Here is a 12,531-nt window from a genome sequence, read left to right on the forward strand (position 1 = left end):
CGTGGCGGGGAAGAATGTGAGAGGCAGAAAGACGAGGAAAGAGAAGATGGGAGGGAGGGGGTGTCAAGGAGAGGGGACAGAGTTGAAGTGGAAAGAAGGGAAGGGAAGGAAGGGAAGGGAAGGGAGAGAGAGAGAGAGAGAGAGAGAGAGAGAGAGAGAGAGAGAGGGGGGGAGGGGAGGGAAGGAGAGAATGAGCGAGGCAGCCATTACCAGATTAAACTCAACTAATTAGTGTGTACGTGGAAGTGGTATTGGGGAACGTAACACCATTCTTCACTTTATATTTACGTTCTTCAAAAGTCCACGGTTTATACAATTGGAAAACATCCACTATGTATGAATACACACATACAATACACACACACACACACACACCTATTTATCACATGCATGCATGCATACATACATACATACATACATACATACACACACACACACACACACATATATATATATATATATATAATATATATATATATATATATATATATATGTATTGTATGTATATATGTATAATGTTTCTGTTGTGTGCCAGTATTTGTGCATGAGCGAAATAATGTTCAACTGAGATGTTCATTAAATATATACAACAAGCCATGCATTTAATCTCTCAAGATATACGTATAACTTTTCAAGAAAACATTTTGCGTCGATACATATTCATAGAGTTTTGTTGTAGTCTGTTTTTGATTCTTAACTCGGCGTAACTGCATCTTCCCTATAAATCTATATGCAAGCTTGTATTTTATGCATGTATTACTTAAATTGCAAGCAGTGGCACGAAATCTGTATGACAGCAAAAAAATATCTAAACCAGGATTCAAGGATTCAAGTTTAAACACGTGCATAAAATTCATAATATCGATAGGTTTATTCTAAGATATATATATATATATATAATATATATATATATATATATGTATATATACATACATATATATGTAATATATATATATATATAATATATATATCATACATGGTATATATATTATATATATATATATATATATATATAGTATATATATATATATATATATACACATACACACACACAAACAAAAGCCTATGGTTGTACAGATAGACAAAAAGATACTGAATAAATGCATGAACATACTTTACACGTCTTGTAATAAGCATCTGCGATCACATTATGGAATCCGTATTTGAAACAGTAAGCACAATAAGTAGTACGGAACTGAATAACAAATATAATTTCGGTGATTGTGGCGACAAATATACTGACATCGTGTACTGTACTAAACTATTAATTTATGATCTATAATAACCGAGAGAGAGAGAGAGAGAGAGAGAGAGAGAGAGAGAGAGAGAGAGAGAGAGAGAGAGAGAGAGAGAGAGAGAGAGGGAGCAGGAGCCACATGGCCCACAGAGTACAAGTTTGCTATATTGCTGAACTTGCGCTGGTAGATAAAGATTTTTCCTATATAACCCTATGTGAAACCATGGACCCTTATGATAACCCTACCCCTATACCTAGGACCTGGTTTAAATGAAATTCAATCTTCATCACAATCACAAAATGAAGCTTTTGTGAAAGTTTTATCACGTCTGGTTAAGGTCGTAGCTCCTGCAGTTCTTGGGACAAACTTTAAGCCCTCTGGAACGTAAGATGCCTTGTGCCAAGTTTAGATGAAATTGATCCAGTGATTCTGACAAAGATATGCACGTATAAAGTGAACGACATACATACAGACATAAATAAAAAAAAGTTTAAGAAAATATTAGATAACAAACGCCTCATATACTTTAAGATCCGGCAAGTTGAAGAGATATAAGCTAGAAAGAGCTGACCCAATTGCAACCCCAAAAAGCCATTCTCTTTTCCACTCACTTTTATTATAATTTTCATAAAAATTATAAATGATATTCAGTGGAATTTGAAATAGATGTCTCCTTACTAAATCTGGGTACTAAACTAATCATCATTTCATAAAATCATTCATTAAAAAAATATCACCCCCTTCATTCTGAATTTGCGATTGATGATGTAAAAAAGTTTGGCCCACTTAAAAAATACAGGAAAACCTCTTTAAATATAACTTTTAGAATGTTTCTTCAAGATCACGCGGTGCTTCTCAATGATATCGTCCTCTGTTCTCTCCATGTGGCCAGACCACACACAAAAAAAAATAATAATAATAAAAAATAAAAAAAATATAAAAACTGTTTCATCTTTTCTTCATCTTTTCTCCTGAGCGACTCATTTCACTACACAGCAGTAATTCTTCTTTCTCCACAACTTTCAACCTCTCTTACTACACTTAATTTTATTAAGCTTCTACTTTTTCATCTTATTTACATTAAGTATCCACATGCATGCATACATACATACACACATACATATATATATATATATATATATATATATATATATATATATATATATATATATATATATATCTACATATATATCTATAGTATATGTAACACATACACACATACACACTACACACACACACACACACACACATATATATATATATATAATATATATATATATATATATATATATGTATGTATACATATAATATGAATTCTGATTATACTTCAACCCACGTTGAAGGAGGCCTAACATAAAGATTCAAGGCCTATTTTCAAATCTTTCAAAAGCTGAAGGGCGAGACAGCCTAAGCACCTTCTTCTCATGTTTTGAGAAGAAAAATATCTGTAACACAAACACTAAGTTCAGGAGGTACAAGACTCTTAGGCATTCCACGGAAAAATGTAACGAAGTAGCCCTCACCTTTGAAAGGTATTTGCCACTAATTTATACGAGGCTTAAAATGCACTCTCTCTCTCTCTCTCTCTCTCTCTCTCTCTCCTGCGCGCCCAAGGAGTCGGACTTTACAAGAGAGAGAGAGAGAGAGAGAGAGAGAGAGAATGTGGAGTAATTAATGTAAAGTATTTATACATCAAATATTGGGAGCGGCCATGATAATGGTAAAGAGACTGCTTATGAAAAAGTTATCAATTTACAGCACAAAAATGAGAAAATTTAACATATGAAATGTCATATAATTCATACAGCTCCATAAATGCGCATACACGTTTGACTTTAACAGTCTACAACAGCGGCAAGGTTAGAATCATGAATTTTAATGGTGTTGACGCAAATATCAAAATACAATTATATAGTATGAATTGAATTTATATTCAATATACCATAAATTGTATTAACTTAAAAAAAAGAAAAAAAAACAGCCAGTAATATTAACAATAAGGCTGAACAGATACCATCAGGCATCATAATTTCTCTTTGAATTGGATACAGTCCCTTTTACAACAAATATTGTACATTGCTCCTGGGAGGTAGAAATAATACACATAAATAAAGCTGCCATGACTAAAACAAATCTATTAATCCTTCAATATATGACAAACGCGAATACATAACTAATTTATCCTATGACAACCTGAATATATGTCATATTATATTAGCAACATTAACTAAAAAGCGCGTGGACAGCGCACCTGCTCTCAAAAGTCAAAGGATAAAAGAACCATTTTGTATCAGTATTCGCAACTGGAACATTATCAAAATCTCCTCAGTTTATTCGGACAATATAGTCTACCATCCACAGTGTTTTACTGAAACCTATTTGGAACCTTTCCAGATATTCTTTGGAAAAATATGGAAAATTAACAATTGAAAAATCCTGCTTGTTAGATTTCACTGAGGATGTGGCACAGATCTTCAGTGGAAAATCGTCCAATTTCTACTTTAGAAAAATGACAAAGCTTCATTGAGACTCATCGCAAATTTTTATTATGGTTAAGGAATCGCCAAATAAATGTTTTAACTAACTTTCATCAAATCTGTTCATTAATTTTCACGTAATGCAGATGATAAACAGATGGAGATTTATCAATATCAGCAACAAGTTGCCCCACTGGTTGGAATCAGCCAGTTCATGCTTTCATCAAGGTCAAACAAATTAACCCCATATATGACTTCCGAAGCAGAATAACAAGAAAATGAATAATAGGAATAACAAATCAAGTACTAAAAATGAATAATAATAAATAAAAAACCATAATTGCATGAATGGAGACATACGGTGTGTTTGGAAACGCTCACTGAAGGGTGTTATTTAGAAAACAGAAATTTGATAGATTAAATATGATAGGATTAGTAAAGTGGTATCAAGTGAGGAAATAAATCAAGGAATTACAAGTTCAAGTAGCATTGTCAGCCTCTACGAAGTTGAAGATTAAGCAAGTTATCATACTGCACGAATCTGAAATAATGTTTTGAAAGTTACATTGTGCCTGAAAAGGTTCGAATGATAATTCTATTCGCTAAAGTGACTGATGATACAATTTTGGTGAGAGATTATTAAAAGTTATTAAAAGCTTGTGAAAGGTTATGGTTTGTTTTCAAATGAAAGGACGGAGACAACAAAGACAGTACATGAATGTAATCTTGTGGTATAACATTCGTTACGTCCCTTGCATTATTTATTTTCAGTTAAAAACCTTTCAGATGTAACATACATATATTCCTGAAGAAAACTGAAAACTTAGAAAAACAATAGCCATCTGTTTACAATGCAGGTTCTTTTCATGGAGTAATTTATTCAAATTACCACGAGCCTTTCAGCTATCACTCCAGTAAACTCATCAACGCGAATAGTACCAAAGATTGGCGCAATGCTTGCAATGCATCATGACTTAACATTCCTACTTTCAATGAATGTGGCTGAGCCTAACACGATAACGAACTCTCTATACATTCTCCAACACCTAAGCATAAGCAGGACCCAAGCAATCACATCCACTCGCATCGATTCATTCACATCGTGAAACCATCCACGCGTAACATCTCATTCCTGTGGTGATTACAGCCCCAAAATCACGGGGTATACACCTCCCCTTTCCTGTAGAGGATCGACGACTTTATATAGTATAATTGTACGATGCAACCATCAAGTGTCAAGCGAGACACTGCTACCCTTCCTTTCGTATCCATTGAGTCAGCGGCGTCAGTGAAGAGAGCATAAACTGGGCAGGAATGGGTTATCACACATGATGAAAATGTACATCGGAAGAACATAAGCACTTGTTCCAAGACCGGTGCCCGTCCCACCCCCTGTGGTTGTTGGAGGCGTTGGGGGGAGGGGGTGTTTATCAGGAAGGGATCCTGCCGTAAAACATTTGCCAAAACAAATTATGCAATAAACCGTTCAATGAGTGTAAGAGATGGAGAGACTGCATTCGAGAAAACTTGGGAGACGAAGGAAGGACACAAGACAGAAACACCTGGAAAAGGGTCATTAAAAATAGTGACACAAAACAGGGAATGAGCTGAGAAGAAGGAAAACAACTCTCTCTCTCTCTCTCTCTTCTCTCTCTCTCTCTCTCTCTCTCTCACCAGGTTCTAATTACCTGTGGATTTCTGCCACAACATACATTTTCAAGCTCACCCTTGTGGCTATCGAAGCAGTTAATAATCCTGTCAATTTCCAGTTCTTTCTTCAAATGCTATTCCTTGCTATCTCGTTTGTTGCACAGAACTAGATATATGAAAATCCATCAATGAGCAGTATCTTATTTTCAAAGTGCAACAGATATAAGAAAGATATGGAGACCAAAATTTACGAAACCCATAGAAAGTGGCCAACCAAGTATGGTAATCAAGAACTTCCACAATCCACTAATGGTTCTAAGTCCCTTCCATACCAGCCACTTCCCTACTCCCTCCCCCATCCTTCAATAAGAAAAAAAGAAAAGAAAATCAACACTGCCACCTAGGAGCTAACTAGAAAATGAAGGCAAAGCATGATGAGGAGAAGAGGCCGACGAAAAGGGGAGGGAGAAGACAGACTACGGGAAAGAAAGAGGCATCGGAGATTCTACGACAGGAGACTGCAAATAGACGGACGTAAGAAAAAAACTCACAAAAAACAACGCCGAGAAAAAAATAAATAAAAACCCAACCCAGCGGAGTTTTATACGGAGAGAAACCCGTCAGGAGAACGCCCTCTACTTTGTTTATGTGTGCATCACTGTCGGCCAGAACAACTGTCCGGGATTGTTTTCACACTTTAAAATGCACATTGCCCTTAGGGAATGCAATTACCCACAACATCACGAACCCTCAGATAAAATCGAAAGGCCGGCCGGAGCAACATCTCCAAGAACGCCATCCCCGACCACAACAAACACTTCGCGCCATGAACGGGGGCACGCGATTACGCTCTGCCTCTCATTCGTCAACCAGCCAGTGTGAGAGAGAGAGAGAGGCGAGAAGAGTTGAGAGAAGAGAGAAAGAGAGAGAGTTCCCAATCAACTAACCAAAATCGCTTTACTTCAATCTAGAAAGAGAGAGAGAGAGAGAGAGAGAGAGAGAGAGAGAGAGAGAGAGAGAGGGGGGGGGGGGGGTTCCTTTAATACCAAAATCGCTTTACTTCAGTCTTGAAACATCTTACTTCCATTTTACTGCAAGGACTAGAAATGCTTATTACTTTTATTCTGACCCTTTCCAGAAGGCAAAAAATTTTCATAGAAATGAAAACTGAGATCTTGAACATGCACTTGGATGCATAAACGCAATATAAAATGCTACACACCAAAAACGATATATCATGAACAACATCAAAGGGACAAAAATCTTTACGGTAATATTCGGCTCATATTCCAAAATTAGAAAAATATCAAGAAGCTCTTAGTCCCTGAATCATCTAAGGAAACAGTCTACGGCATCTAAAATTAAACTAAACGGGTCAATTTACGTGTTTATCTTTGAAGAATAATACGAGGAAAAGTGGTTGCTTTGAGGATTAGAACGACAATATTTGAAATTGATAGCAATACTCTATAAAAAAAAATATAAACTAAGACACCTTGAGGCAAGAACAGTCTCGAAGAAAAGAAGAAAAAAAAAAGGAGATAAAAACGGTTTGTCCCAAGAATAGATTAAGACAAACCAATGAGCCCCGCGTTTTCTGTTCATTACGGGACGTGAGTTTCTGGGGATACTATACTAGAGCAGGTACGCTGGAGGAGGATGATGAGGGCACAGAACCGCGCAAACTACCGCCACTACGGCTGCGGTGAGATAGTGATGACCGAATTCTTAGTTCGTTTAACAGGTAATTGTTACCTTTACTCCCCCGCTTTCGAGAAGAAATATTTTTTGGAGGAAAAACTGGGCACTCAGCTGCAGCAGGTCTTTAAAGCTGCATTTTCTAAAGCGACAGAAAAAAAAGGCTTATAACGATGATTCACCATAATTCAACATTTTACATTTACACTATGTACATTTTAACTTTCTTATTTACAATAAACATTAGAGCCCAAAAATTAATGTACATATTACCTACCACACATACATGCATACACGCGCACACACTCCGCGTTGTTTCAATTTTCCTTAGGAGCATCTCCCTTTATATTTATATATCTATATCTATATGTAATGTGAGTGCGTGTAATACGCGTACCTAAAATAAAAATAGTTTAATGAAAGCGCTATGTGGAGGATTTCCAGTATATATGCCTATGGGAGGCAAGCTTTTGAGAATAATTATGAGGGCAGTGAAGTGTATGTTAGCATAAGTAGATGGGAGAGTGACTGGTTTGGTATAAAAATGGGTTTCAATGAATGGCATATCAATTCGTCAAAGCTTTATGAATGGGGTAAAGCTAGAAATCAGAGAGAGAAATTCGACGTAGGTGAAGAGAGAGAGAGAGAGAGAGAGAGAGAGAGAGAGAGAGAGAGAGAGAGAGAGGGGGGAGGGGGGTGGGGGTTGGGGGGGGGGGGGGGGGGGGGGGGGGTGGGGGGGGGGGGGGGGGGGCAGGTTTCGGGGCACAGCTGTGGCCCTTCTTCATAGAAGTTACCTGACCATGATTTCAACGCGACTCGTCGATAAAATTAAGACTTTGGCAATGACAGTCGTGTCGTTAATGTATGTGTATGAGGTTGCGTCTCATTATAGTACTTGACGCTACATAAATATGTTAAATGAAAATGGAAAAATAAGTCAACATTACAGTCTCCAATACCCTTTGTTATCCATGACACTAAAACTTAGCCCCCCATAAACTGAGCCACATTAAAACCGTGGAATAACAGTAAAAGACGAATTTCCTCACTTCACAGTCAACCAAATTCGTTAAAAAGGTGGCCAACATCCTACGAGGTAATCCGGTGTGGCAAAAGAGATGAATCATCCATAACGCCTCCACCATTTCCATGAATAAACACTGATTTCTCATTCATCAGGATTTTTCAATTGTAAGGAATTCTTACTGTTTTGGGACATCAATGCAAAGGCTGAGATGTCTCTGTTATCTGTTCCTTCTTGGCGAGGTTATTGTGTGTGATGAAATCTTAAAAGAAAATTATGAAATACTGAGATAGACAAACAAAGAGCTAATAGATTACCCCGGAAACTGTAATCTTCTGTAATGAGATACATCGAAATCATCTACAAATAGAAAAAACTTGCGAAGGAACCCCATTGAACAATTTGCAAGACAATATGACACTGTTCTAAACACTTTCCGTTGTAAATATTATTATCTCAAGTGCAATGAGATGTGTCTCTTAGCGTCTGTACCAACAGTTCATACAATAAGTGATGAATAGTAAAGCTAAATCTAATCTTCACCTCGATAGGGAGAGTATGTAAGATATTTGATACTTGAAGTATAGTATCATTATTACTCATAATGAACGCAAAATGCTGAGGAGCAAAACTAATGGTCATAACTTCTACACAAAGGAAACTGAAAATATAATGTCCATGAGTGATAAAAAAAAAAGGAAAGAAAGTTGGGAGTCATAACAATATATAAATTTGATTATACAAAAAAAAAAAGAAATACAAATGAATACATGTACCGAGTACCAAATAACAATAAACAAAGAGATAAATTAATAACCAGAAGAAATATTGTGCGAGTCCTCCAACAAGGTAGCTCAAACCCATAGCAGTTGAAGGCCACGGTATACACGGCCAAAGGTTTGAGAACACTGGCTACATAGCACTTAACCAGCGCATGACAACTGAATGTATCACCTAAGATGACTCACCTTTCATAAAAACTAGCTTATATACTCGAATCGCTTAAACAAAGCATAACAAAAAGGTGATACTAAGCTCTGACGAGACACTTATTCATTTGGTAATAACCGAGTGGTTAATTGATATGTTTAGGGCTAAAAACTTTTTCATTCCTATTTCCCACGATAAATGAAGACATCTTGGAAACCCAGATAAAATAATTTCAAAATAATCCAATCCTGCGCTGACATCAGTTCCAATAAGTATGACTTTTCTTTTCCTATGACCTTCGGAGAGTCATCTTCACCTGCAACTGATGAAGAAGACGAACTTTTTTGCACGAAACTGCCTTCAAATAAGATGCTTTCATGAACTGCACATTAGTATTAGAGATGTAAAAGTCAACTTCTAAGTGCTATACTAAAAGTAATAGGTTTTCAAGAATAAAATTTTGTCCTAAAATTTTTCCTAATGATTTATGACTGAATTACTGAAGCTTACTCCTCATAAACTCTACACGTTCTGCGGATGAAATTGTCCTCTACCGACTTCAATTGGCAAACAGTTTTCAGTTTTAGTAATAGCCTATACTTGTGACATTTAGGTTACCATAAACCCACGGCAATAGGTATTGTACAATTCTGCAATGAAAACCAATAATTCTTAACAAGATGGATGAAAGTTAATGGGAGTGTGAATGAGAACTCAAGCAAAAGGAATCTTGATCAGTGTGTAACTACCGAGCGATAAATGTACAGGGGGTTCAACGCTCTTCAACGGCAGAATATTACCTAACGTTAATAAATGTTAATATACAATTTAATGCAAATGTTTTTCCTTTTGCATGTCCAGGGCCAACTTATTCCCAAAATGAAAACTTTTTTAGCAATTCAATTAACATGGAAATTTCGTTCTTATAACATTTGTAATATAATGATTCTGCATAAACAAAGGTCCAAGTCTTTGGGTGCAAGATAGAAAAAAAAAAGGTTAAAAAAATGCGACTTCGGATATCTGGCAATACTGGCATCTACGTGCATATTCGGAACGCAAGATGCAAAAGATCACCATATGACAGTATCTTGACTCCGTCGTTCTGGAATTTTTAAATTAAAGGAAACGGATAATTTTTCCAAATACATGATTTACATTTGGTCGGGACCAAGATTCTACCTTTCCCCCACTAAATATCAAATATTTACCCCAAGTCAAAGAAAATGTTGACTGAGATATCTTGGTGTAGTCAAATATCGGCCCCCCTCCCGAAAAAAAAAATGTATTTGGAGTAAGAATTACATATTTATGTACTTTTCAATTTAAGACGTAAAAAGAGGAATTTCAAAACTATTTTACATGTGGCATTAGAAATAGCTGAACATTAGCTAATAGATGAGAAAATTATATCTAGAGTGTAGTTTTTATACCTTTGAAAATATATATTCTATATATAATAATATGATATATATATATATTATATTATATATATATCTATATCAACTGGCGTGAAACGATTCTATACAAACTAGGTATAAACTATTTTAAAGTGTCTGGTACCCTTTTAATGTGGTTTAAAAGTTGAAAAGAAAAAAAAGATTAAGCCACAGTTAGTGACTTTGCTGTTATCTTTTAGAAAAGAAAGTTGGGTATCTGTTAGCAGGCGATGACCTATAAAGATCTCATGTTTCGAAGAGATTCGGGATGACGCACATGACCAAGGCTTTCTGATGGGCCCTTCAGCCAGAAAGTTCGTATGGACTGTGACATAAAGAGACCGTGCGATGTGTGCTAAATCAGTATCTGGATATTACCTTCAATGGAATTTGGAATACATAATTTCCTGGCGAATTAATTTTATTGTATCCTTTATGAAAATTTGTACGAGGATTTTCTTAGTGAAATACTTCTTTTATGACAAATAGCATACCATTTTTTAGTCTAATCAGCAAATGTTTTATGTAGATAAACGGGCATATTTCTACAACAAAGACTAACGCTGTTTCACTATACTTCCTTTTGTTTTCTTTTAAAACATGTACAGCTCAACATTGCTACCTTTTTCTTTTCTTATATATTGGATGCATATGATTTTAACTACCATTTAAACCAAAGAAAATAAATTATAAAGAAAAGGAAATGCAACAAAGAAGCGAACAAAAACATATGAATAATTAATATCAGGACTCTGAAATCCACTCTTACTAACGATCAAATTAACGTCTTCATCTATATCTAAAAGGCCAAAAAAAAAAGAAAAAAAAAAAAGTCTTCAAAACCGAACAGATGGGTAAACACTGAATTGCTGACGTCACTCTTCAATTTCTTTACCTCTGAAACGAGTGTAAAAAGACAGACGTCCCTCTCGCCACCCGGCGGCTCCCCTGGAGCCTCCCCCTAACTTCCAACACCCCTCCCTCCCCTCCACCCATCCCAAAAAGAGCCTCTTACCAAAACTTCGACCATAAAAAGCCTCAAAAGGCACTAAGGGACGTTGGTGACCGCCGCGCTGGAAAGGGAAAAGCATCCCTCAGGACAGCCGCCATAAGGGCCAGGAGTCACCCAATACGTACCCTCCAGTTTACGGTATCCACCGTCAGGTTACTTTGTATTCAAATTGGTCTAAAGATGACATTTGGCATAAAGAAAGGCGCTTTAAATCACTCCCAGCCAAAATGAGAAAAAGGACGAAAGGAAAAGGTGCCTCCTGGTCTTCTCCTGAACGTGTCTGTTGAAAATTTACAGTAGTTAAGGAAAAATGGAAGATATTCTATCTTGTTACCAGTGCTCCCTATGAAATATGGTAATAAGAGACTTGGCATTACTTACCCAAACGAAACGCAACTAGGAACAGCATCGCGTTGCCCATGATGCCCACGACCCTGAAAAAGAAAGAAAAAAAGTGAAAAAATAAAATAAATACACAAGGCATCAAATTACTCGAGTTTCCAGCAATCTGGAAATGAGATTAAGATGACGCAAGGGAAAACCTAACTTAGACGTTAGGCGAATAGAGGTGACTTCGGCCTGCGTCGTTTAGGGTGAGAAAAAGACGTGTTTTCCCTAAAATCTGCATGTTAAAAAGCGACCAGGTGTTTTCATCGTTGGGGAATAGTTTCGGGAGGGAGGGATAAACTAGGGGAGATGAGGAATGAAAAGACAAAAAGAGGGAGCGAACAAGGACGGGGGAGGGAAAAAAAAAAAGAGGAGAAAATGCTCAGGTCTTATTTGTATTTTCTTTTTTCAGATAAAATCGGTGTTCCTTTTCCTCAGCCTCTATTTGAATACTTTCGTCGTTGTCGAGGTCCACTATTACCTTCGCAAGCAATAAAACGCGATTTTTAAAACAGTCGTAAATCAATCGAGTGACAGACTCGAACTGACAAGAACTGACATTTCATTGTTTCCAAAAGCTTATGTTAACCAGATATATAACGTATTAAACCTAACTGCCAAACTGCAGCTACATATAAATTTATCCATGCATAAATCCAAAATGTGCTCAACATTT

At 36.5% G+C, this 12,531-nt stretch overlaps 1 protein-coding gene across 1 annotated transcript in view; it reads right to left on the reverse strand.

The window, feature by feature from the left end:
* LOC135207343 (protein nubbin-like) overlaps positions 1–11,880 on the reverse strand; it is a 667,378-nt gene extending 655,498 nt beyond the window's left edge. The window contains exon 1 of the mRNA XM_064239063.1: positions 11,850–11,880. The gene's annotated coding sequence lies outside the window, so the exon portion shown is untranslated. The remainder of the gene's footprint in view (positions 1–11,849) is intronic.
* Positions 11,881–12,531: the final 651 nt, after the last annotated feature.

The sequence above is a fragment of the Macrobrachium nipponense genome, chromosome 32 (genome assembly GCF_015104395.2).
Source record: "Macrobrachium nipponense isolate FS-2020 chromosome 32, ASM1510439v2, whole genome shotgun sequence".
Taxonomy (NCBI): Eukaryota; Metazoa; Arthropoda; class Malacostraca; order Decapoda; family Palaemonidae; genus Macrobrachium; species Macrobrachium nipponense.